The sequence below is a fragment of the Emys orbicularis genome, chromosome 1 (genome assembly GCF_028017835.1).
Source record: "Emys orbicularis isolate rEmyOrb1 chromosome 1, rEmyOrb1.hap1, whole genome shotgun sequence".
Lineage (NCBI taxonomy): Eukaryota > Metazoa > Chordata > Testudines > Emydidae > Emys > Emys orbicularis.
The window spans coordinates 288,279,275-288,303,583 of record NC_088683.1 but is presented as its reverse complement, the minus strand read 5'-3'; the positions used below and the strand labels follow the sequence as shown (position 1 = coordinate 288,303,583).

Genomic DNA, 24,309 nt, shown 5'->3' with positions numbered 1-24,309 from the left:
CACTCTTCTAGAATTCACTTTTACTAGCTAATGCAGGTGATTAAAATTTAGTGTTTGCAGGATCTGGGGCCTAGTTTAATTTATGGAATACAAACTCTTATATAAACGGTCTATATTTAAATCTTTAACTTAATGTAAGTAATGCAATCCATATAAGAAGAAAACATTATGTTCCTCATTGAATGTAAAACTGGTTGAAAGAGAACAAGGTACTAAAATAAGGTTAAGTGTATCCCAAATACCTATGAATGTTTGGGGAGAGGGCAGGGCGGGTGCTACTACTTGAACTTGCTTTCAGATGTGCTAATGGGTAAACTTGAATATCTCTTAAAATGATGTCACTAACTGATCAGCTATAAGTCGATATGAGTCTCAAACACAAGCACACACTTAAACCATTTTTTTAAACAGGAAAATGACACACATTATCTAGAAGAACCAGTTTTACTATTTTTGTTACAAGATTGTTTTCTGAATTTTGAAGTTTCTTATCTAGAAGTGAACACTCTGTCTTCCTGCCTGATTATTTGTTGTGAAATTCTGGAACAACACATGACACCCTACCAAACAGGAAGAACTTCATAATGTACTCATTATTATATTTGATAATCTGGTTTGTTTGTCTCAATAGCCACTTTGGAAATAAAAATTTTGTAACTGAGTTTAAAAATTTAAAAACTTTCAGAAATTTTTTTTTAATGTAAATTCATTTGGTTATTATTAGGAATAATGATTTGAAGATAGTGGAACTACTCACATGTTATGCACATTTATTGTTGCAGGATCAGGTCCTTAAAAGCTTGCTTATATATATAATTTCCATTTCCCCTTTAGTTTACTTACCTTCCCTTTCCCCACCTTTAATTTTTTTTAAAAAAGTCAAATCAGTAAAGATCCATTACTCACCCTAGAAATAGGTATCAGTTTGGATATATTGAGTAAAGGCTGGATAGAATAAGTCAAAAGTTGTTTGCAAGCCTTAACTACTCTTTACAAATATAGCTAAAAAACCCTCTGTCTAGAAAATTCTGCACTGTACTATGTATCCTAGTTTTAGAAAAGTGTGTGTATGCAAACTGTGAAAATAGCTGGGAAACATGTAAATTGTTTCGTTCTTCTGTTTCAAATTTACCTTGATTTGCACACTTCGCAGTAATCGTTTACATTAGAAAATAATGGTAGCTATTCCCAGTGTGTAGTTGACAATTGGTTCATGCTGAAGGAGCTGGTTTTACTGATCTAGTTAAATGTAAACTCTTCTTATGAGGCATAAAACAAAGGAATGCAAATTTGTTCTTGTTTTTATTGATGATATTACTTCCAAAGAACTCTATGGATATACATTTCTGACTGTGAAGTCCTGAGTCTCGTAATACTACTACTCAATCTGTTGCTAGACCGGTTGTATTTTATTTTTAAAAGACAAATTTACACCATTATTTTCTTTATAGGCAGTCACTGGGAAAAGTTTTGGAACCAAAGATTTTCGAGCCGCTTTAGAAAACGGAGTCCTGTTGTGCGAGTAAGTATGGAAAATGTACACTATAAATGTAAAAACTGCACAGCTTAAATATATCACCTATTCACCAATGAAGATGAAATTGGCCAATTTTCTCTTAAATATCTTGTTCAACTGATGTTTCCTTGGCTGCAAACAATATCTGTCAGAGCAAATTAGATTAAATATACTACTTGTCAGTCTCAGACCACACTATTGAAGATGGAAGGTGATTGGGAAAAAGTCATATTCTCCAAGTGGTACTTGTTGTTAGAGCTGGGTGAAATTTTTCATCCACATTTTTTTTTCCCAGCAAAAAATGCTGATTCAGAAATACCAAAATAGTTTGTGAATCCTTGTTTCTGCCAAATTGCTAGTATTTAAGAAAACCAACCAAAAACCCTACTACCAGAATTCCAAGGAAGTCTAAACATTTTGATTTTTTTGAGTTTGTTTCAAAGTTCTCTTCATTTATTTTTGACAATTTTAAAAACGTTAAAGCACTCTAAATCAAAATGAATAGTTTTGGTTCAAATGAACTATTTACACAGAAGATGTGGTATTTTTTCCTCCTTCACTCACTCCATTGTTGACTTGAGTCAAGCTGCTGGTGCAGTTATTTATTTCTATGATTGCTCACTGTCCCTAGTTTCCTCTAGAAACATTCCAACCACTCTCAAATTACTGCCATGGAGCTAACAGGACTCGCCCTGCCAGTGAGTCAGAGTAATAGAACTTTCACACTGTCCCTGAATTATTTTTCCCTTTTTTTTTTTTTTTTTAAACTCCATCTGTGCAGGATCCCAGGACTGCAAGCAGCATTAATCCGCTAGGATTTTAGGTCAGGGCAGGAGTAAGTCATCAGAATGCCAACACCACCGGGAAATATCTAGGGGGGAACAGAGGAATTCCTAGTAGAATATTTTTATAAAAAAATAAATAGCACTTTGTCTGTGTCTCCAAATTATTTTTAGATGAGTTAGCGTGGGGGAATACTAGTTTACATGAGCTGCCAAAATATTGATTTACAAGCCTTTACGTTTCTGTCTGTACGTACCATAAACAATGATTATGAAAAGTGCAGACACGGTGCAACTTGTTCTGTATTTCTCTCATTTGTCTTTATTTGTTGTCTTCTCACTACATTCTGTTTTGTTTATTTATTCATTCATTCATTTCTTCCACTCGCTTCTCCTTCCCATCCTATTTTTCTGGCTGCTTCCTCCATCTTCCCCTGCAGGACATGGGAGTTGAGCAGCAAAGTGAACAATGAATTATGATTTCTTAAAAGTTAAAACCGCAGTAGAAATGGTTTTAATCCGGTCAGAACTTTATTATTAGATGTCTGGGACTACCCGGCAGATAAAATTGTACAGTGCAGGTAACTCCATGTTCATTCAATATCCACCTGGGGAGACTTCTGCCACCCCCCCCTCTTTTTCCATCCAGGTCCCCCAGCCAACCAATTGCTGGGACCTTATCCCCCACAAAACGAGGGTTAAGGTGGGTGAGCTATGAGAGAAGGGGGTTGGTTCCTTGCTGTACCAGTCATAGGAGCCATGATATGCAAGCCTCTTCCTCCCCCCCCCCCCTTCCGTTCCTTTAACCAACACCTCCATTTTACATCCTTTTCCAAGCCATTTATCTGGTCACTGTATACCTTTCCTATGGAGTACCTGCACTGGACATCCGCCCCACTCTTACACAATGAGTTGTGACATTATAGCCTAACACCCTTCCCTACTCACAATAACAAAGCCCTCCCTGAACTTGCTGTGGGGAAGGTGAAAAAAATCTCCTCCACCTAGGCCAGTCTAGTGGTGAGGGGAAAATTCCTTCCCAGTCCCCCTAGAAAGCAGTAGCTAGTGCAGGGATTGGCAACCTTTGGCGCGCGGCCTGCCAGGGTAAGCACCCTGGCGGGCCGGGTCGGTTTGTTTACCTGCCACATCTGCAGGTTCGGCCGATCGCGGCTCCCACTGGCCGCGGTTCACCGTCCTAGGTCAATGGGGGCTGTGGGAAGCTGCGTGGGCCAAGGGATGTGCTGGCCGCCTCTTCCCGCCGCCCCTATTGGCCTAGAGCAGCGAACCGCAGCCAGTGGGAGCCGCGATTGGCTGAACCTGCGGACACGGCAGGTAAACAAGCTGGCGCGGCCCGCCAGGGTGCTTACCCTGGCGTGCCGCGTGCCAAAGGTTGCCAATCCCTGAGCTAGTGTAATGCCCACAGCAGGTCCTCACCAAACCTGGTAATTTTTGCCACCTTAAGGGCAGAGAGGGTGGGTGCTACTCCACCTGGTCTGGGGAAAAGGGGCTTCTCCCACTGGGCTTGACCCTTTTGAACTCCCCAGTCCTTCGTGGGGGACGGGTCACTTGCTGAAAGATTCTCTGCACCTTGAAGTCTTTAAACGATGATTTGAGGACTTCAATGGCTCAGACATAGGTTTGATACAGGAGTGGGTAGGTCAGATTCTGTGTCCTGCGTTGTGCAGAAGGTCAGACTAGATGATCATAATGGTCCCTTCTGACCTTAAAGTCTATGATTCTATGATTCTGGTCCCTGGGGATGAGTCAGCATCACTACTCTGACCCACTCCCCCTTTTGCAGCAGCTTCTAAGCCTCGCTCACCCAGCCCGTAAAGAGCTATTCCCTCTCCCCCTGCAAGCCAAACAATCTCCCATCACCCACTTAAAGGTGCAGTGTGGTCATTGTTGTCATATGTTTGGCAAAAGAATGGAAGAATAACTTGCACTTGGCAGATGGGAGCTCTCTTCTGAAGCTAATCGGCTTAATTTAACTATCATTAATAGCCGTATGCAGTAAAATACATCTCAAAATTAATTCTGCTGAGCAGGTTGACTTAGCATATAACATTCTTTTAAAAAAAAAAAAATGCTTTCTGAAAATGTAGTTACATTGCACTAACTTGTTCCAGTCAGCATTTAAGATTTATAGATAATTTAAAAGTTATCTCAATTTCATATATTCAGAGGTAGAAGGAAAGGTGGCTTTATGAATAAAATGGGCAAAATTTTCCAACTACAGTATTTCCACTGTGGTATAATAGAGGGAAAAAATTCTAATAGTAAACTAAATACTAGACTAGTAAGCTGTTTCAGAGTGTCTCTGCTGCAATTGTTGAGGTAAAGGAGACTGAATTCTCATTGTAATACGTTGAATTTGCTGTGGGTAGTCCAGAAAGGTAACGCCATTTAAGTCATACTACTTGTAGACCATCCCATGTTCTAAACCACCTGCACCAAAAACATAGACAAATGAAAATGTTGTATTCAGAAGCTAAATAATTCTTTGAAAACCCACCCAACAGTTTTTTTTATTGTAAATCTTCAAATACTCTTATTTTTAGTGACTACTTACTGAAACGTTGAGATATTAATACCCATAGTCCTGGAGCCTTAATATTCCGCCTGATTTGCAGGAAGGGAAAGTATCTTTCTTCCTACCCTTCCCATCTCATTACTGGAATTTAATAGTTTTCTATGAAATCTATACTGCAGGAGCAAGTAATCTGTGCAGAGCAGGTAGTTTTACGACCTTGATTCTGCAACTGCATCTTTATGTGCATCCCACAGAACTGTATGGACTAGGGCAGGGTCTCAAAAACGCAGCCTGTGGGCCACATGTGGCAGGCGGAGTTATTTCCTGCGGCCGCCTAGCTCCCCTCACCCGCCGCTGGCCCCCCCTCCCCCAGTGCGCCACGTTCCCGCTCCTCTGCCTACCTCCAGGCGCTTCCCACTGCCAAACAGCTGTTTGGCGGCACTTAGTGCTTTCCAGGAGGGAGCGGGGAGGAGCAGGGAGCCGTGCGCTCAGGGGAGGAGGTGGAGAAGAGGTGGGATGGGCGGGGATTTGGGGAAGGGGTTGGAATAGGGGCAGGGAGGGGGTGGGAAGAGGCAGGCCAGGGGCGGGGCCTCATGGAAAGGGTGGAGTGGGGGCACGGGGGGCTTTTGTATCTTTATATGAAAAGGTGTCATTGATGCGGCCCTTGGGCCAATGTACTAGTCCTCATGTGGCCGTTGTCATGATTTGAGTTTGAGATCCCTGGACTAGGGTGACCAGATGTCCTGATTTTATAGGGACAGTCCTGATTTTTGGGTCTTTTTCTTATACAGGCTCCTATTCTCTCTCTCCTACCCCCGCCCCCCGTCCCGTCCCGATTTTTCACATTTACTGTCTGGTCACCCTAGTATGGACATCACTGGTGCTCTATGCAGATGCAGTGATCTGTCCACATGAATGCAGCAGCAGGATGAGACCCTTAGGGTCTGTAGGACTAATGAATTATATTGAATAAACCAGAGAACCATTTCTCCCCCCCCCGCCCCCAGTTATTCCAACCCTTAAAAAAAGGGATATGTTTTGCTATCCTAATGATTTGTTTAACTTTATTTAGGATAAAAGTACAATTGCATGACATTTTTTATGATAAAAATATTACTTAATTATTCTCCGAGGGAGTAATTGGCTCAATTGCTTGACTATGTTAGCATGAATACCTGACTTGCACATACATGCTTAAAAGTATGCTAGTTACATGCTTTTGATTTTGAAAACCAGGTTCTTGAAGTCTATTTTGTATCGTGAATGACATAATGTATTAAAACTGAGTCTTACAGACTTCCATTGGGTGTGTCCTTTAGACAAACGTAAGCTTTGAAGTATTTAACATTGAGTTTTGACCACATCTTAAAGAAATGTTGACCCACTTTTTTTTAGTGATAACCCTTTTTTCCTTTGTGCTGATTATAAAAGACTAACCATTTGTGGACAAATAGCCATTTTACAAACATTAATTTTTTTTGAGTTAATCTGTTGGTGGTGTTTATAGTGTTTGCAGAGCAAACTAAATTTTTTTCAGCCTGAAAATTAAAATACTGGTATCTTCTCAACCAGAAGAATTTTTTTTTAACAAAAGAGATTAGATTCTGATAAAAATCTCCACTTTTGTGGCAAGAACCTGAATCCATTTCTTTCCCTCATCTATGCATTTCTTATTTCTTTTGTGCCTTCTCTCTGCCATTCTCAGCTGTCCTGCCTCTTGATTGTTTGTGATGATTGCTTTTTATATTTGGAAAGGCTGAGTATCAGCTTATTTTATATCCTGTTTTAGTAGGTTCAAATTTAAATCAGAAATATGTAAAAACAATTTTTCACAAACATTTTTTTATTTTTTGTATGCCTAGGGTAAAATGTTAACGATATTACATAATAGCATCATGGTTAATGTTTTCATTTATTCTTAGTTTGATTAACAAGATCAAACCTGGCATCATTAAGAAGATCAATCGTCTATCTACTCCAATTGCTGGTTTGGTAAGTAATAAAATCATTTCCAATATCTTCAGTGTAAGATTTCTCTCTGATTTTAAAGTAACGTTGTCCTGTACTTTGTGTTTTATGTTTCAATATATAACCATTTTTCTCTTAGAACTGGTGTACAATAGCTACTGTTGTGCTATGCAAATAGGTCTGTCTATTATTTGTATTGCATTTTGGCACCGTTCCCCATCATTGGTGCCGAAAAGAAGACTAAAAAGCATGGCTCCCTGGCACTGAGCAAAAGTGCCATAGGCCTTTGGGCTGCCCAGCCACTCCGGAGCCACACGCTCGCTCCTCACCAGCTGGGGCCCTTAGCCCTGTGAAGGTCCACCACCGTCTCCCAGGAGCGGCTTGGGACCAAAAACCCTGGCAGCACCAACGCCTTCACAGGCTCCCCCAGTGCCAACAGAGTACAGGCCTCCACCCGCACCATCGATGCAGCATGTGCCCCAGGAATTGGCAAAGGCTCCCCAAGAGGGCAAACCAGCCACTAAGATCCCTCAGGGGGCAGTGGACGCCACTCATCCTCCTGCAGATTGTCCTCTAGGCATGGGTCCTAATCGCCTGCATATTGGGATTGCTCCCCGTTGCGTCTCCGGTCCCCCCCGCACCAGTCCCCTTGATACTGACACTGATCACCTTGCTCTGGGCACTGGTCCCCAGTGGCGACAGTCAGCAAGCAGACCCAGTCGTTGACAGCTCCACCGTGGTCACCGGAAGGGGATTCCTCCGGCACGGAAGCCCAGTTCAGTCCCTTGCCTAGTCTGCACCAGCGTGAATAGGCACCCGAGGCCGCTTTGACGGCGCTGACTTGGCAGCATGGCCAGTGGCCTTATTGAGGCGCATGAGGAATGCCGGTTATGCCAATGCCCCCTTTTCACCGTTTATCGGCTGCCATCTCGGAGAAGCAGCTGACATCACTGATGGCACTGGGCTCAGTGCACAAGGCGCGCCTGGTGGTCAAAGCAAAAGGAACAGCGCCTACCCCTAAGCCTCCATCCCCCGCAGGGGAAGATGTCCTGGAACCTCCCCACAGTGGTGCAATCGTTGTCCTCATCCCCAGATGAGGTGGTTGCAGGACCCTCGAGGACAAGCCCTCTGGACGATTTCAAGGAACATCAGGCTCTGCTGTGTCGAGTGACCGAGAACTTGGGCCCGGAGGTGGAAGAAATGACTGAACAGACATACATCTTGTTTAATGTTCTGTCAGCCTCCACTCCAACCCATGTCGCACTACTGGTGCACAACAGTGTCCTTAAGGTTGCCAAGGGTCTCTGGCAAACTCCTTCCTCCATTACTCCCACCTCAAAGAGGGCCGAAAAGAAGTACTTTGTCCCAGCCAAGGGGTTTGAGAACCTCTATACCCACCCTCCCCCAGGCTCACTGGTGGTCTCTGCGGCCAATGAAAGAGACAAGCAGGGGCATACCAGTTTGACCCCCAAGAATAAAGAGGCCAAATGGTTGGATCTGTTTGGGAGAAAGAGTTATTCGACGGCCAGTTTGCAGTTCTGGGTGGCGAACCATGAGGCCCTCTTTGGCTGTTACAACTTTAACTTATGGGACTCCCTCCATAAGTTCAAGGAGTCCCTTCCACATGGTTTGGCCCAAGAATTTGGCACCCTGGTGGAGTAGGGCACTGCGGCTGCCAGGTGCTCCCTCCAGATGGCATGGGATGTGGTGGACTCTGCAGTCAGGGTGGTCACGTCGGCGGTGGTGATGAGACGCAGCTCCTGGCTTCAGACTGCAGGTCTCTCCCAGGAAATGCAGACCTCCATCCAAGACCTCCCATTTGATGGGAACGGTCTTTTTTCAGACTACATGGATGCGAGGCTGCATGGGCTGAAGGACACCAGAGCCACCCTTCGCTTGCTGGGAATGCATACACCAGATCCTATGATGAAGCAGTTCTGGCCACCGCCTAGGCCTTGGCAGTCTCAACAGGGAATTGCAAGAAGGGACAGAGACGCTAGTTTCAGCCACCAGTTTCAGCCGCCATCGTCGTCCTTCCTCCTGCTCACCCATGCAGCCCAATCTGCAAAACATTCCAGGGGCCAGAAGCTCTCACTTTGAGGGTGTGGTCGAGAGCAACGCCCGTCACCTTCCAGGATCCATCCCACTCTTTCCTCAACCATCTTTGTCCCTTCCATTTGGCCTGGTCCCAAGTCACCTCAGACCGTTGGGTGCTACACATAGTGTCTCATGGTTAGACCTTACAATTTTCAGCCCCCCCTCCTTCCCGTCTCTCTTCAGGGACCCTTCTCATGAGCAAGTCCTCATTCAGGAGGTCAAGAAGCTCCTGCACATGGAGGCGGTGGATTAGGTCCCTTGGGACACAAGGGGAAAAGGGGTTCTACTCCCGCTATTTCCTAATCCCAAAAGCAAAAGGGGGCCTCAGACCCATTCTGGACTTGCGATGCCTCAAAATGTCTCTCGGAAAGTTGACGTTTTGCATGGTCTCCCTGACCTCCATCATCCCCTCCCTGGATCCAGGAGACTGGTACGCCACCTTCGACTTGAAGGACACCTATTTCCACATCTCTATATTGCAAAGTCACAGACGTTTCCTCTGTTTTATAGTGGGCGAACCCCATTTCCAATTTACAGCACTCCCCTTTAGCCTTTCATTGGCTCTAAGGGTTTTTATAAAATGTATGCTGCCGGTGGTCACTTACCTCAGACATTGATGACTGGCTCATCAAGGGCAGGTCTTGGAACCAAGTACAGAGAAGCCTCGATCTGGTGTGTTCCACCTGCCATGACCTGGGCCCAGGGCCGGCTCCAGGCACCAGCTTGTCAAGCAGGTGCTTGGGGCGGCCACTGTGGAGAGGGGCGGCACGTTCAGCTATTTGGCGGCAATTCGGCGGACGGTCCCTCAATCCCGCTCGGAGCGAAGGACTTTAAGGCCGGTTCAACACATAGAATTCATAGGGGTGGTTCTTGACTCCCCGTGGGCCAGAGCCTTCATCCTGGAGGCATGTTTTCAGGCCATGTCGGACCTGATCTCCCATGTGAGGAACTGTCCCCTCACCACGGCTTACACCTGCTTGCGATTGTTGGCCCCTCCCCGCACATTGCTCCATCCTGCAGCTGCTCCCAGGACCCTCCTGCTGGCTGTGTAGAGCAGGGGTGCGGTGGGGGGTGATCAGGGTGTCCCCCTCCCACTGCCCCTGTACCCCCATCTCCGCAGAGCACGGACACAGTGTGATTGAGGACTCAGTGCTCCTGCGATGAAGGATGAGTGAGGGCCTTTCTTAAAGAGACAGTGCAATGGTTCTGAGACTTCCCCAGCAGCCAGCTCACACGGGGGGGGGGTGCGTCTGTCTCTGTCTGTCTGTCTCTCACTTTCTCTCTCACTCACTCACTCTCACTTTCTCTCTCACTCACTCACTCTCACTTTCTCTCTCACTCACTCACTCTCACTTTCTCTCTCACTCACTCACTCTCACTTTCTCTCTCACTCACTCACTCAGTCTCTTTCATGCTCACCTTCCAACACATACTTGTATTGTTGTTGCTGCTACTTGGTACTTCCTGCAATGCACATATATTCTCTGTAATTCTGTTCTTTCAAAGTGTTATTTTAGTGTTTTGACTGATCTATGCATAATTATTTCTCTTACTACTCAAATAATTAAATTTAAGTGTGAGTTCTAAAATGCCTAACCTGTCCTGGCTGGAGTAATTATCCCTGTAGTAACTTTAAAATATAAATTATATCTAGGTTTTTTGTTTCTACTCGTGGCGCATATCTGCACGTAACAAAATTTATTTCGCACATGGATGGAAAAAGTTAGAGGGAACATTGGATGCAACCCCATCGTCTGGGTATCTCTTAGCCTCTGTGTGCCAGAAGCTTGGACATGATGATGGGATGGATCACTCAATAAATTGCCCTGTTCTGTTCATTTCCTCTGAAGCACCTGGCCCCGACCACTGTCTGAAGATAGGATACTGGGTAGATGGACCAATGGTCTGGCACAGTATGGTCGTTCTTATGTTCTTTCTTGCAAGTGGAATGCAGAATGTTTGCAGTTACTTTCTATATTTTAAAAAACCTAGAATTGTAAAAAATCTCAGCTGTTTTTTGGGCAAAGTATGTAGCTCTTAAGTCTCCAGAGGAGGAGGAGAAGGAGCTACGTAATTAATTGGTTAAGATGCCATAAAGTTGGGATAGCTTAACATGTGTACTTATGAAAACTATGGAAAGCCAATATATCTGTTTCCATATGAGATAAGTGCATGGCGCGTTAGTGGCCTTCATCCTAGAAAGGCTTTGGGTTTTACTCACATAAAAATTTTTGTGCTGAACTCTTTTTTTTCCCCATCAAAAAATCTAAGAAAGAACTTGAGTCAAATCAAAATTATCCTTGTGGAAGACAGTACAGTTACTCTGTTAGTAGCTTGACTGACTAAATGGCATTGGAAGCAGCCAATAATCCAAACCAGAAAACCATGGAATAAATTTCATTTTTGTGGTGGCTTAACTTCTGGCTTGAATCATCACTGAAATATTTAATAGCCAACACATTTAAGCTGGTATATCTCTTATTATTATTATTATTATTATTATTATTATTTTAGATCAGTTCTAAGAACTCAAGGTTTGCAGGCATATTTTTTGTTTGCTAGCACAAAAAGTGGAGTGTCACGTTGTTTTTAGGAATATAGCTCTCCCTGACCCTGCACACACACATTTCAAGTTGTGTTACCATTCCCAGTGAAGACCTTAACAAAGAGTTTGAGGGGGCGGAAATAACATCGTAAAGCAAGATTAGCCATAACATGGGGTGAATATAGGCACAATGCAGCTGGCTAAAATTATATTTAATTAAGAATCTCTGATAAATCCTGCTTATTTTTTAACCTTGAAACACTTGATTGAGAAATTCTTTTTTTAATGATGGGATTAGATCATAATTACAAATGTACTGCCCTGTTAATCAATACAGGCCTGAATTTTTTAAAATTGGGCCTTTTGCTGGTCTCCACTAGTAAACAAACGTTTGTGTATGCACTTTATTGTACTAACACCCTAAATCCTAAACCTTATCTGTGTATGTGAAATTCAGACAGAGAACCAGTCACGTTTATCCAAAGGAAGGAGACCACACCTCTACCTTGATATAACGCTGTCCTCGGGAGCCAAAAAATCTTACTGCGTTATAGGTGAAACCGCGTTATATCAAACTTGCTTTGATCTGCTGGAGTGCACAGCCCCGCCCCCCCCCGGAGCACTGCTTTACCACATTATATCTGAATTTGTGTTATATCGGGTTGCGTTATATCAGGGTAGAGGTGTATATTGAACATAGTCACTTGCCACTGTAGGGGTTCATGACAGGTCAGTGAAATCAAAAATGTAGAAATTAAAGATGGAAAAGAGCTTCTGGTAATCAACTCTCTATCCCGCCAGTTGTGGATTACTCCTTGCAATATTTACTTGTGCATTGTCCAGTTTACTTTAAAACTTTCAGAATAATGGGACTTCCATTGCTTGGAAGCACTCAAAGTATTAGAAAGTTACCAATCAGTCTTTCCTGTTGTGTTTTGAAAATGTCTTCATAGTGCCTATTACTCCTCCCAGGACTCTTCCTCCACTTTATATTGTCTATTGGAGTATGCTTTGTGTCTTTTTTTATATCCAATATGGCCCCCATTACTGTAGTATCAGAGTGCCTCACAATCTTTTAACATATTTATCTTCATCACACCCCTGTGAGGTAGGGAAGTACTATTCTCCTCATTTTACAGATGGGTAACTCAGGCACAAAGAGACTAAGTGACATGCCCAAGATCATGTGGGGAGTATGTAGTGGAGCTGGGACTTTAACCAAAATCTCAGGCCAACACCCTACTGCTGGAGATTTTCTAGTCTCATACTGCCACAGCCTCTTTATCAGTTGCACCCTGTCATACTCAAACTCTAGAACTATATTTCCAAAATACTTCATGCAATCTTCATCTCAGGCAGCTCACATTGGTCTCACTCATGGCTTTACTGATAGAAATGCACAGTTATTTTTTTCAAGATTGTGGCCATCTGGGAATCATTTTCCTTTGGAGGAAAAAAACCTAGTGGCTTGAATGCTCATTTTCCCTTTGCCTTTCTCACAGAATTCCTGCACAGGTTTGTTTTTGCTCTGATAGAGTTTGCCTGATCTGAATTGCAAATATGGTATGAAGCTGAAATACTTAGCTGTGGTTAAAGAGAGGGCTGGTGATAACTGTACTAAATAGTTGCACAGAAATTTTTCAATAGGATATTTTAATGAAGGTCTGAAGGCATTGCATGTGCTTGACTGTGCAGCAGGATTTTATGATCAGTAGCTTTAAGATTATTTTGAAAAGAAACTGATCGAATATGGTAAAATAAATAGTGAAAGCCAAAATAACGTTCTAAATTTCACCTGAAATATATGCTGTTGTGTTCTGCCTGTAGAAACAGGAAATTGATGTGCGTATTTTTATGTACCAAATTATTTTCTGAATGGACATCAGTCAGTTGCTATTGTAATGTTTTAACTATATTCTACTTTAAAAAAAATATAGGTGGGATTAGTTTTTTAGTGGGATCACTTTTATTTCCAAGGTTTTTTTTAGTTAGTTGAAAACAAGCTATGGTTTTCATGTCTAGTTTCATTATATTGCTGCTTAGAGAATTTGGGTGTGCCCCACACAGTTCAGGGATAATCATGATGGAAAGATAAACGAGACAATAAATCAACAGAGGGTCCTGTGGCACCTTTAAGACTAACACAAGTATTGGAGCATAAGCTTTCGTGGGTGAATGCCCACTTCATCAGACGCAAGTAATGGAAATTTCCAGAGGCAGGTATAAATCAGTATGGAGATAACTAGGTTAGTTCAATCTGGGAGGGTGAGGTGCTCTGCTAGCAGTAATCCCTCACTTTCACAGACCTTGGGAGGCAGGCCAGTCCTCGCCCACAGACAATTGTCTCTGATACGAGACAATAAATGGTATGCTTGAATGATTAACCACTGAAATGAAAGTTGGGCATTCAGGGTACATCTACATTGCAAATAAAAGACCCATGGCTGAGAGTCTCAAAGCTCAGGGTCAACTATCTACAGGGCTAAAAATAGCAGTGTGGACATTCCAGCTCTGGCTCGAGGTCAGGATCTGAAACTGATGAGGGAGGGGTGGGGGTCTTAGAGCCCAAGCTCCAGCCTGAGTGGGAGTGTCTACGTTGTTATTTTTAGCCCCATAGCATGAGCCTGAGGCAGTGGGCCCAGGCTCTGAGACTTGCTGTTGCAGAGTGTTTTGCAGTGTAGATGTACCCTCACTGGCCACAAATGTCTGTGGTATTAAACATGCTTACAATAAATGTTATCTTTGTTACAGAGTAAGATAAAGGATAATTCAACACAGTGTAACTTTAGTGCCCTCATGGCCAAGATGAGTCTGCTCTGTGGGCAGCTCTGGCCAAGAGAAACCATGTGCAGAAACGCGGCAGTAAAAGTCCCTTCCATCCCAGGGGCATCTGTTTCAAATCCCTCAGAGTGAACACACCGGAAAAATACAAGGAATATAGGAAGGGGAAATATTTATTCACAGAGGGATGAAAGGAGAAAAACGGGGAAATATCAGGGGAGCAGTAAAACAGGGTTGCATTCAACTCAAGGCCCCCCCATGCATCTGACGAAGTGGATATTCACCCACGAAAGCTTATGCTCCAATACATCTGTTAGTCTTAAAGGTGCCACAGGACTCTGTTGCTTTTTACAGATCCAGACTAACACGGCTACCCCTCTGATAATTAAGGCATGGGTTAAAATAGTGAGTTCAGTAAGGGGCTGCCAGTTGTTGAAGTGATTGGAAATGAGCCTTAGTTATTCCCTCGTGTAACTCCATTGCAGCTAAGGTAAGAAATACCCCAAAGTGCTTAAAAATCAGCACTGAATTAAAAAATAGCATCAGACTGGGGTGTAACTTTATTTTTGTGTAGCTTCACAATTTTGACTTGATGTAAACTTCCTGCCTAACTTCTGTGTTCTTAACTCAAGAAACAAAAGGGCAAGCTCATTCTTTTCCAACATCTGCAGAATGAAAGTTATTCAGTAATTTTTGTGAAAAAAAAATCATTATTTTTTTTCAACCAGCGCTAGTCAGCAAGCTTCACTGTGTGGAAGCTGACAGCAGTGTATTCAGCACAGTTCAAGGGGAATGACTGTACTGGTACTCCTCCTTTTCCCTGTGTGCTCTGAGGCAAAACAAAACTTATGTTTATTAAGTTTCAGTTTCTGAAGCTTTGCATTGAGGGAGTGCATTGAGCGAAGATTGAAGCGAACACAGGACAAGGGTGTGGATAACCCAGCGTGTGGGTGGAAAGGAAGGCCTCTGGAGCTGGATGGGGTATGGGAGAGACTAGAATTCAGCCCTGCCTTTGGCATTTCTTGTTCAGTCCCCTTTCTGAGCCTGCCTGCCCTTCTCCACAAATCTTGTTGGTAATGTGGGAGTGCAGCACACTGCCCCTGCTGCTGATCAAGACGCCTCTCTGCATTTGGTGAATGCATGGCCAAAGCAGAGGCTAGAGTGCTATGGTTAACGTATCCTGCAGCTCTTTTGGCCATGTGTTTCAGGCAGAGCAGAAAGCTATTTGTAGTGATTAGAGTATACCAGTAGTAGCTCTTCCATTTTGTTGATGGGGGCTATTAATTGGGAGGCAGGGCAGAGATTGCTATGCCTCTCCAGTTCAGTCTCTGTGAGAGAAACACATCGTCCAGAGGTTGCAAGGAGAAACTTGGCATAAAACATCTTCAGATAAGAGGCTTTGCGTTTTCCTCTGACTTTTGTTTTTGCTTTTTTAACATCAGTCCATGTTTAGTGGGCTTTTGTCTCTCTCTCTCATAGAAGAGGAACGCTCACCAATAAAATTGCAGAATAATTTGGCACATGTAGATATTGTCCCTTCTCTCCTGACTTTTCCCCCAAGTTTGCTCTTCCTCACGCAGAAGAGTGCTCAGCTGGACACTTTGCCCTGTTTAGCTAGATTTTCCAGTTAGTGTAGTTATGTGCTCTGGCAAGGAGTTTCTGGGGTGGGGAAGAAGAGGGCAGAGAACAATACTCTAAATGCTCAACTTTTTGGGAAAGCCTACAATTTTGCTAGCGGTGGTGGTGAGAAGGGTCTTGGAGTTTCTTGCCCATAGGGCTCTGAACTTTGAGGTCCAAGTTCATATTGCTTCTCTGTTCTTGTCTGTGGAGGAAAACTTTGCAGTTTCATCTAGGTCAGTCATCCTTTGACAAGCTCTGTTTTCACAGATCACCCCTCCCAAATTCTGTCATGACAATCTGTCCTGTTTTCCCTGCTGGCCAAGGCATTTCTAGAGGTTGCAAGCACAACTAGAAATTCCCAATACCCACCCACCAACAATTAGGAAAAAAAGATACAATCACAGCTGCAGTTAAGAGGAAAAGGCCTATCTTCTTTTAACCCTGTCTATCGTGCTCAGGGCAGCTCTGGCTCACTCTGTACCCACAGTTATGGGCTTATATGTTTTTGGTGAATCTCTTGAGGATTGAGTTCAAAGGGACCTCAAGACACTGATTTTTCAAAGGAGCCTAAGAGTTTGGTACTCAATTCAAATTGAATTGTTGGGCACCTAACTCCTTTCAGCTCCTTTTAAGGTTGCAGCACGGAACAAAAACCCACTGGGCAGGCCTGGACAGGATAACCACCTTTCTCTCCGCTGTGAAATTGTTGACACACTTAACTTTTACCATAGTACTTAAAAGTAATGGGAAAAGGAGTGAGCTGGAGGCACATATGGTGCAGCCGTTTAACAAATGAGAATCAGAGGAGTAGAATAAAAATCCCAGAACCCTCAGAAGAAATGGGCATAGCCAGGGAAGCTTTGGTTCAGAGATGGCTAGTGCAATGACTCACAACCTTTCGTGACTACTGTACCCCTTTCAGGAGTCAGATTTATCTTGAGTACCCCTAAGTTTCACCTCATTTAAAAACTACTTGCTTACAAAATCAGACATGAAAATTCAGAAGTGTCACAGGACATTATTAATGAGAAAGTAAGCAATTTTTCAGTTTTACCATATAAAATAAATCAATTGTAATATAAATATTGTACTTACATTTCAGTGTATAGTACATACAGCAGTATAGACAAGTTATTGTATGAAATTTTAGTTGGTACTGACTTGCTAGTGCTTTTTACATAGTCTGTTATAAAACTAGGCAAATATCTAGATGAGTTGACGTACCCCCTGGAAGACCTCTGCGTACATCCAGGAGTATGCGTACCCCTGGTTGACAACCACTGGGCTAGTGAACTTAATACTGTATTGGTATTCTGTTGTTTATTTAGGATAACCTTTCTGTGTGTTTGCTTATATTGGTTGCATATTCCTTTCCCCATGGCAGAAAAGACTTACAAGTTCTAGTTTCTTACACTGACTGGTTTGGAGCAACTTTTTCATTTTTTTTTTTTTAAGTGTTTAAGCAACCTTAACTACAAGCATCACTGAGTATAATAAACTGATGCAGTCACTGGATCTCTGATACAAACTCTTCCTTAAAGCTCCCTTCTAAGAACCCTCACATTCTCCTCCTCACCAAAAATCTTTCTTCATTTTCCCTTTCCTTGACTATTGAGCCATGTCTTGTCTAGTGGTTTTGACTTGTCTTTTGTGGAATATCTTCACTGCAGACTTACCTAGCTTTTAGACCAAACTCCCCTACTGCCCACACACACAAACCTTTTTAACCTGGGTTTGGAAGTGCTTTCAGCCCAGGCTAGCTGACCCGACTGGGGATATAGGTTAGAGTGTGGCCTCCACTTTAACTTGGGAAGTGAGAATACAAAATAAAAAACTTGAGTGCTGATGGTCCTCCAGTGCTTTCCCTCACAATTCCCCCTGATTGACAAATTCTCCTAGTATTGATACAAGTGACTGGGAAAGAATTGTCCAGCATCTCAGCACAAAGAGCCATGGGAGATGCCTCCAGACAAGCACAGGGCAGGGCAGAAATGGTGAGGTTTCCGGTAGGGCTTTGTAGTATAACTGCTCAAACCTGGCCTAGGCTAATTCAGGTGCTCAATCCTGGCTGCTGATCACTTGGGCTAACTCTGCAGGGAAGGTACCCTTAAAATGTAAAATCTCTGGGGCAGGGTATGTGGCTTGCACTGTTTGCAAAGTGCTGTGTGATCTGATTTACTAAAAAGTATTGTGTTTAAATTAGCAGTTGGTTTACTCAGCTTGTTGTTTTGTATTTGCCACAGGGCAAGACACAAAATGGTAGACCCTGCTCTGAAGAGTTTACAGTTTAAAAGAGGCTCTCAGACAGGTTGAACTGAGAGAAACAGTGGTGGGAGTTGCTATTGTCTTTCCCTCATCCAACATGATTCTATTTGTGCACATTCTTGTGGAGTTCTTATAGCCTGATAATTTAGCAGATTCTTAATTGGTAGATTTAACATTTCTATTTAAATGAATTAACACATTTCAGTTACTACACCAGCTGTACGTTTCATGATCAATTTCAATCTGTCTACAGCAGTGTTGCTAACAGGGGCAGGCAGAAAGTGAATGCTGCACCACACCCTTCTCTCTCAGGCTGTGTTATTTATGCCTCTGGCCCAGCCCATATCATATGAATGTGTCCTCTCCTCTCTTTATGGCTATCCTGCTTGTGAGTTCCCCTTTTGGAAGTGGGAAGAGAAGATGTTTTTAAGCATCCATGATCACCTTTGATACCTTATTTTAACAAAGTTTTCAGCCTTCATAGATGAAGGCATGTATGGAGTAAGCATATTTTAAATGGCAGTGGTGAGATTAATTCCCTTTACTTCATCTCTTTATCAGTGATATCCACAGCACAAAGATTCAGAATATAACAAGATTTGCTAGTTAATATAATGTGAGATTCTCTCCTCCCCCACCCCATGAAAGCAAATTTTGAGTGTGTGTATGTATGTATGTATGTAAAAAAGCATTAAATACCAGGAAAGACAGTGACTGCAAATTTGTATAGTTCTAAATATTGCTGGTGTTTTTACTACATTTCATAAAAACAAGTACAGTATATGCATCACACATCTCTTTAGATTTTGTTCCTGATATTCTGGTTTGAGTTATCTTTTTGATTTGTGTTGACACAAGACTATAGATTGAAGCCTTTAAACTTACAGTAAAGTCACTTTGATGAAATAGTAAGAGCACTTAGCTACCATGTTTCAGAATGTGCAGTTTTAAATTAATTGCACGAATATCTGTGGACTCTGGCTCGCAGGCCTCAGGCTAAGGGGTTGTTTAATTGCAGTGTAGACTTTTGGGCACAGGCTGCAGCCTAAGCTCTGGGCCCTCCCACATTGCAGGGTCCTATAGCCTGGGCCCCAGCCTGAGCCTGAATGTCTACACTGCAATTCAACAGCCCCTTAGCATGAGCCCGACTGAGCTGACACAGGGCAGCTGTGCTTGTCTATTTGCAGCCTGCATACCCTAACGCTTAAGACATGGGTTTCCCAAACCTTGTCTATGTTTAGTCTAGACCTAAATGCATATGTGCATGTTTAAAAATGTAATGTAGCTTGTCCTCATAATTAAAACATGGAAGATAAAACATATTTCTTTTTGATCAATGGTCCAGTACGAGGGCCTGAATGTGTTTCCTGGCCATGGAAGTGTTTATATCAGTCTTAGAAAATGTCCCTCATACTGGCAAAGTGTCAAGTGTAAATATCAACCAATTTATTATTAACTTATTACATGTTTTTGTTATTTTGGTTAGTGAATCTTATTAATGTAAAATCTCTCTATTCCTACAAAATGTAATTACAAGATAACACTGTTATTTCTGGTGTGGCTTCCTCTCATAGCAGAATCTGAAAGGCTTTGAGTCCCATGATATTTCTGCCCTCACAAGCAGTTCTTGTTCCACATTTAAGAAGCTTTATGAAACAGAGTCCCTTAAATCAAATGGTGAAAATATGGAATTTTTTTATTCCTAACAAAGACAAATGCATTATCTAAGAAAAATCATCACCTTTCAGAATGAAAACTAAAGAAATAAACTAAAACATGAATATAGAGTTTAGCTGGAAAATACATACGATCTACTTCTAACAAAAAGAACCTCAAACTGTAGATTTAAAAATAACACTTGAAAGATGGAAGATTGATAAGGCTATTTGTGGAATCATAACTCACTTCTTTTCCTGTATCCCACCCACAGTCTTACAGTGAATAGGTATATAACAAGTATTAAAATAATCTTAGAAACTTTTCACATTACTGAGTAACAAGGAAAAAGTTCTAAATCCATACACATGCTGAGTCTCCATTCTCTTCCCTTGGGAAGAAGTAGGTCTTCTTAATATTTAGAGAAGAAGCATGTTATATATCCTCCAGTTACTGAACTGGGCATATTTAGTTCTTGATGTGGTTCACTGGTGTCTTGTGCTCTTCTGTTTGAGGATGTGTGGTATGTTTCAGCCTTGACTATGAACTTGTTTAATTGTTTCTGTTACTGCCTAAACACTTTGAAATGCAGGGTGTGTATGTAAAGGGCATGGTGATATAAAATCTGTGGGATATTTTTAGTAACTGCACTGAAATTCCAGCAGGGTAAAACCTAGCTTCACAGTAGGCTGTGATATAACCTGTAGTTTAATAATCCAATGTCTGTTAAACTGTACTGATCTAGGTATCTAAAAGTAGTCATCTGCTTGACCATCTAGGGATGTATGGTTCAGTTCCAAGTCCTCTTTACGCTGGGCTAGCAAATGCTGTGCATGTTTATGAATTGTATACAAAACCACAAAGTGTAGGGTTTGGTGGGTTTCTCAGGGTGCTGGGGATGAGAGCTTGCATGCCAAACTGAAGCTTCAAGAGAATTTATTGGTGCTCTGCTAATGGACCCCTAATTAAATGTACAAACATGACTTAAAATAACCTGTAAAGTAAATTTTAAACTAGGGTGCCATACCTAAATCCATAGTAAGACACCAAAGAAGTCGGATTTCCCCCTCAGCCCCCAAGAGGTGCTAACCTTTGCACATCTTGCAAAGCATGTTGCTAGATAGGCTGCACGGTATGACTGTTTATCTAGCAACACAGTCAACTGTAGTCTAGTATGTACTGTTTTGTTTTGCTGTATGCTATTTTTATTTCCTTAAACATTTTATGACTAGCAATATGTTTGTAAGGGAACATTCCTAACTAAATGATATGACAACTTAAACTTTTCTGCATTATTATGTTAGTGACATTGTATGCTTTGACTTAAATTCCAAAATATCTCCTTTCCTTGCATCTTGCATCTGAAGAAGTGAGGTTCTTACCCACGAAAGCTTATGCTCCCAATACTTCTGTTAGTCTTAAAGGTGCCACAGGACCCTCTGTTGCAAAATATCTCCTGATTTTTTTTTATATTGCAGCAGTTCATAGTATCTGCTAAACTAAAAGGATATTTATAAGCAGGACACATGTTATTCTCTCTCCCGCTTGTCACAGGCCCTTTTGTTGAAAGATTGATATCTATCCGCTTTTTGGTGCAAGGATAAATTTAAATGAATTGCAAGAGGTGATAGTTTCATTAAAATTTAGTGCTTGAATTGGACAGATATGCTGCTCACCTTTTTATTCTGTTGAGATTCTCATACCATTTCTGTCACTGTGATACAAATACCTAAACTTCTTGCCTTAGCTACATACCTGCCTGTGTCCTACTACTTATTTCTGTGATAGCATGTGTGAAAAAGAACTAATGAAGAAGCTGGCAGCATTAATGCTGCTTTGAGCAGTTTGAGTTGCTGCAGCCCTATGCCCTTGCTTTCCTCCTACATAGCACAAGAATTAGGCTGGCCCTGTGAGAGCGTGTTGCTAGCACAAGAGCTTAGATGTTGCTGAGATGTGCAGCCCTTTGAGTTCCTGCTCAGTGGTCCACAAAGCTTTGAGTATCCAACTTACAACATTCAGTAAGCTGCAATCCATGGAGTGCAGCTTGTACAAATCAAGCTATTTCAGAAGATGAACTAAGTGGTGTTTTTTTTTTGTTTGTTTTTTTTTATTATTCATAGATCCATAGATTCTAGGACTGGAAGGGACCTCGAGAGGTCATCGAGTCCAGTCCCCTGCCCGCATGGCAGGACCAAATACTGTCTAGACCATCCCTGATAGACATTTATCTAACCTACTCTTAAATATCTCCAGAGATGGAGATTCCACAACCTCCCTAGGCAATTTATTCCAGTGTTTAACCACCCTGACAGTTAGGAACTTTTTCCTAATGTCCAACCTAAACCTCCCTTGCTGCAGTTTAAACCCATTACTTCTTGTTCTATCCTTAGAGGCTAAGGTGAACAAGTTTTCTCCCTCCTCCTTATGACACCCTTTTAAATACCTGAAAACTGCTATCATGTCCCCTCTCAGTCTTCTCTTTTCCAAACTAAACAAACCCAATTCTTTCAGCCTTCCTTCATAGGTCATGTTCTCAAGACCTTTAATCATTCTTGTTGCTCTTCTCTGGACCCTTTCCAATTTCTCCACATCTTTCTTGAAATGCGGTGCCCAGAACTGGACACAGTACTCCAGCTGAGGCCTAACCAGAGCAGAGTAGAGCGGAAGAATGACTTCTCGTGTCTTGCTCACAACACACCTGTTAATACATCCCAGAATCATGTTTGCTTTTTTTGCAACAGCATCACACTGTTGGCTCATATTTAGCTTGTGGTCCACTATAACCCCTAGATCCCTTTCTGCCGTACTCCTTCCTAGACAGTCTCTTCCCATTCTGTATGTGTGAAACTGATGTTTTCTTCCTAAGTGGAGCACTTTGCATTTGTCTTTGTTAAACTTCATCCTGTTTAACTCAGCCCATTTCTCCAATTTGTCCAGATCATTTTGAATTATGACCCTGTCCTCCAAAGCAGTTGCAATCCCTCCCAGTTTGGTATCATCCGCAAACTTAATAAGCGTACTTTCTATGCCAATATCTAAGTCATTGATGAAGAGATTGAACAGAGCCGGTCCCAAAACAGACCCCTGCTGTACTCCACTCGTTATGCCTTTCCAGCAGGATTGGGAACCATTAATAACAACTCTCTGAGTACGGTTATCCAGCCAGTTATGCACCTACCTTATAGTAGCCCCATCTAAATTGTATTTGCCTAGTTTATCGATAAGAATATCATGTGACACCGTATCAAATGCCTTACTAAAGTCTAGGTATACCACATCCACAGCTTCACCCTTATCCACAAGACTCGTTATCCTATCAAAGAAAGCTATCAGATTGGTTTGACATGATTTGTTCTTTACAAATCCATGCTGGCTGTTCCCTATCACCTTACCCCCTTCCAAGTGTTTGCATATGATTTCCTTAATTACTTGCTCCATTATCTTCCCTGGCACAGAAGTTAAACTAACTGGTCTGTAGTTTCCTGGGTTGTTTTTATTTCCCTTCTTATAGATGGGCACTATATTTGCCCTTTTCCAGTCTTCTGGAATCTCTCCCGTCTCCCATGATTTCCCAAAGATAATAGCTAGAGGCTCAGATACCTCCTCTATTAGCTCCTTGAGTATTCTAGGATGCATTTCATCAGGCCCTGGTGACTTGCAGGCATCTAACTTTTCTAAGTGATTTTTAACTTGTTCTTTTTTTATTTTATCTGCTAAACCTACCCCCTTCCCATTAGCATTTATTATTAAAGGAAAGCAGGGGTGGGGAGTGGGAGATCTCAGAGAATTTTCTTAAGTGCAGAGGGAGCAATGACCGCCTTGCACCTTTAAGTAGGGAGTGCGGGGTGTTTGGCTGGCCGGCCGAGTGAAGGGACCAGTGCTTTATAGCTGGGGCAGAGGGGGAGATGAAAACTGCTGTGAAAAAGGGCAGCGTAGTCACTGACTCATCCCCTGGGAATGCAGGGTTTAAAAAGAGGCTGCTTGGTGCCTCGAGCCTTCCTTTTTACTCCGACCAAGGCTGAAGCAGGACCCACCCTCCGTCCCTTTTAGGTGGTAAAATACTAGGTTTGGTCAACACCTGCTGTGGGCATTATGCTAGCTGCCCCCTTTTTTTAGGTGGGCTGGGAAGGAATTTTTTCCTTACCACCATATTGGCTTAGGTGCAGTTGGGTTTTTTCGCCTTCCCCACAGCGGGTTTCAGGAAGGGCTCTGTTCATGCATGGCATGATGGGCGGTAGGCCATATGTTGCAACTCATTATTTAAGTGTAGGGCGGATGTCCAGTGCAGGTACTTCATAGGAAAGGTATACAGTGCCCAGATAAATGGTTTGGAAAAGGACTTAAAAAGAGCTGTTCATTAAAGAAGGGGGGGGCGCGGTTGGGGACTCCTATGATTGGTATGGCAGGGAGCCAACCCCCCATTCTTAATGCCCACCTTAACCCTCCTACGAAGGGGCGTGGATGGTAAGGTCCCAGCAATGGATTTGTTGGAGGGACCTGTAGGGAAAAAGAGGGGGAGCTGATGGAAGCCCCCCTGGGAAATTAT

The 24,309-nt window shown here is 42.6% G+C and overlaps 1 protein-coding gene across 1 annotated transcript in view; it reads left to right on the top strand.

The window, feature by feature from the left end:
- The first annotated feature begins 1,457 nt into the window (after nt 1-1,457).
- Nucleotides 1,458-24,309, top strand: part of LMO7 (LIM domain 7) — a 128,388-nt gene continuing 105,536 nt past the window's right edge. The window contains exons 1-2 of the mRNA XM_065423786.1: nt 1,458-1,522; nt 6,754-6,823. The gene's annotated coding sequence lies outside the window, so the exon portion shown is untranslated. The remainder of the gene's footprint in view (nt 1,523-6,753; nt 6,824-24,309) is intronic.